Source organism: Atta colombica, unplaced genomic scaffold (genome assembly GCF_001594045.1).
Source record: "Atta colombica isolate Treedump-2 unplaced genomic scaffold, Acol1.0 scaffold13, whole genome shotgun sequence".
Classification (NCBI taxonomy): domain Eukaryota; kingdom Metazoa; phylum Arthropoda; class Insecta; order Hymenoptera; family Formicidae; genus Atta; species Atta colombica.
In genome coordinates, this window is record NW_017259217.1 from 235,285 (window position 1) to 237,784 (window position 2,500).

Below are 2,500 nucleotides of genomic sequence, written 5' to 3' on the forward strand. Positions count from 1 at the left end.
TATTATAGTGATTTATTTCCTGAAATAATTAATCCGCCGTTAATCACTGGTTGTTGATTAGCATCGTTGAAATATATTTTAATGAGAGATGTATTTTGTTTCACAGGAGAAGCGCTGCTCCGGTCAGGGGGTGCTGTTGAAAGAGGAGAATTCTCGGGCACTGGGGTCGGCACTCGACGCGACTGGAAACGCGTCGAATGGAAACGACGACGAGAAGAAGCAAACGAGGAGGCGGCGGCACGCGAAGGGTATCGGGAGAATCGTGTCTGACCGCGTAAAAGGGGAAGGAAGGAGAAAAGGATCATTCATTGTGATCTCGCGCGAGATCGAGAGAGCGTTGTCCTCCTTGGGCTTTTTTCCAACTCTTTCGCGAATGTTTTTCAGGATTTTCTCTTTTTTTTTTCTTTCCCTTTTCTCTTATGATTTTGTGAATGAAACATACAAAATAAACATAAAATATCAGAGCAATATGCAAAATATCGTATGATATGTCATCATAAAATGGAGAGAATTTGAGAGAATATTTTCACATATAATCGGAACGAACGAATTTATTGAAATTGTTATTATCGTGTGAAACATATGAATGACACTATCGACAGTCGTGTTTAACTTGTCTGCGATTGAATGATTTAAAATTCTTTAATCATAATCTTCTATTAGTTATCAAAGATACCGCGTAAGATACCGCATTAGTTTATCGAGCGGTCTCGTTATTTTTTAAATGTCACGTCAATCTATCGATCCAATTGTAATTACTGACTACTCGCGCGTTTCCTACTTAAAAAACTTATAATTAATGATTATTTAAGCCTGCTTGTTAATCCACCATCATGATTGCATGATGTTAATTACTTCATTCAATCGTTAAGTCGCAATTGTTCGATAAATCGACCGATCGTTAATTCGCAAGGCTGTACCTTGCCCAATTTTGTCGGAAGGAGGGTTTTATGCGACCGTCAACAATGACGGCGATGAAAATGGAGGTGACGACGGTAGCACGATTCCCGCCATGGGAACGATAACGAGGTCCGCGCGGCGGCAACGGGGAACGATATTAATAACGGTGATGACGAGTCGCAGGTGGAATACGGAGCGCGCGGGTCAATGAGGAAATTCTCGGGCGCACGAGGTGCGCCTACCTTCTGAGCGCCAACGGGGGAACGAGGTGGGGCGAGCGGTACAGTAGGAGACAGAGAGAGAGAGAGAGAGAGAGAGAGAGAGAGAGAGAGAGAAAGTGGGGATAACTGAGAGTAGGACGGAGCGGGACGAAGCATACCGAGCGGAAACAAGCGACGGGCAACAAAACACTGTGGCGCGAGGCACGCGGGTCGGAGAAACATGCGGATCTTTGTGCGAACAGCTGAACCGGAAGTCGAGCACTACGCTTCAGTCTAATCGCTCGCCGTCGATAGGGTCAGTCGGTTAAAACGACTGACTGCTCGAAGGCGACGGCGCGGCGTGTCTCTCGCGCGTAATCAATGTAGTTTAATTTTCGTTCAATTTACTCTATATTTTTTTTTCTTTTTTCTTTTAACATTCATTTTTATCAATGTAGATTAATTGCAGTTTTGATTTAACTCGCTCTTAATTTTTTTCTAATTCTTAGAACTAGAAAAAGATAAAAAATAAATTAAACTGAGATTAAAGTTCATCTACATTGTTAGAAACGAACGTATGTTCAGGTGGACCGAAACAAAAGATCGGAAATACGCTATACGTCGTAAAAATGCCAATCGGAACGTTAATATTGAACTTGATTTTTGTAATGATTTCGATAGTGTTTTAATTCTGCAACATCTGCATAAAACATAGAAAATTTGCAATTATTAACATATTTCATTTTTTAAATCGTTCAAGTTTATACAAATCTAAATTGAAAATTTGTTTCGTTTTGTGTTGAAGGATTCATTTCTTGAGACTTGCTATATCGGCATATAATTTGTATTAATAACGCGCGGCTCATATATTTGCATTTTGAATTCGTGACGGAACACGTGTCGTTCGTATGTCTTCTATATGTATAATGACACGCGTATGTGCGACTGTTGGTCGGTGCAACGCTCTTCGATTAAACAACGCGTGTCGCGGTTACTTGGTCCGTTTCGCCCGTAAAATGAAGCCGACGATAAACGTGGCGTGATTCGAAATACTCGGATTGCGTAACTAACCTAGGAAACCCTTCGTAATTAGAGTTGTTTGGCATCCAAATTTACTCTCCTGACTTACAAATTTATTTAGGTAAAAATAAATCGTGACATAATAACATAAACAACAGACGGTTACCCTACGAACTCGGACACAACCAAATACAATATAAGAACGATAAATACGCATGATTGGATAAATAATCTTGCAAGAGTGAATTTTTTAAAATAGAGTCGTTTAAAAACAGATGTCGAACACTCGAAATATCTTGGGCGAATAAAGGGAATAACGAAATAGGAAATTCGCGTTGTGATCGCGATAGTTGCAGCTTTGAGCCGCAGTTTAGCGCGGA

At 40.6% G+C, this 2,500-nt stretch overlaps 1 protein-coding gene across 1 annotated transcript in view; it reads left to right on the forward strand.

The window, feature by feature from the left end:
• The window catches only part of LOC108684237 (LIM domain-containing protein A-like), a gene marked incomplete at its 3' end in the record, with an annotated part of 49,102 nt that overhangs the window by 18,551 nt on the left and 28,051 nt on the right, over window positions 1-2,500 (forward strand). The gene's annotated exons all lie outside the window — the stretch shown is intronic.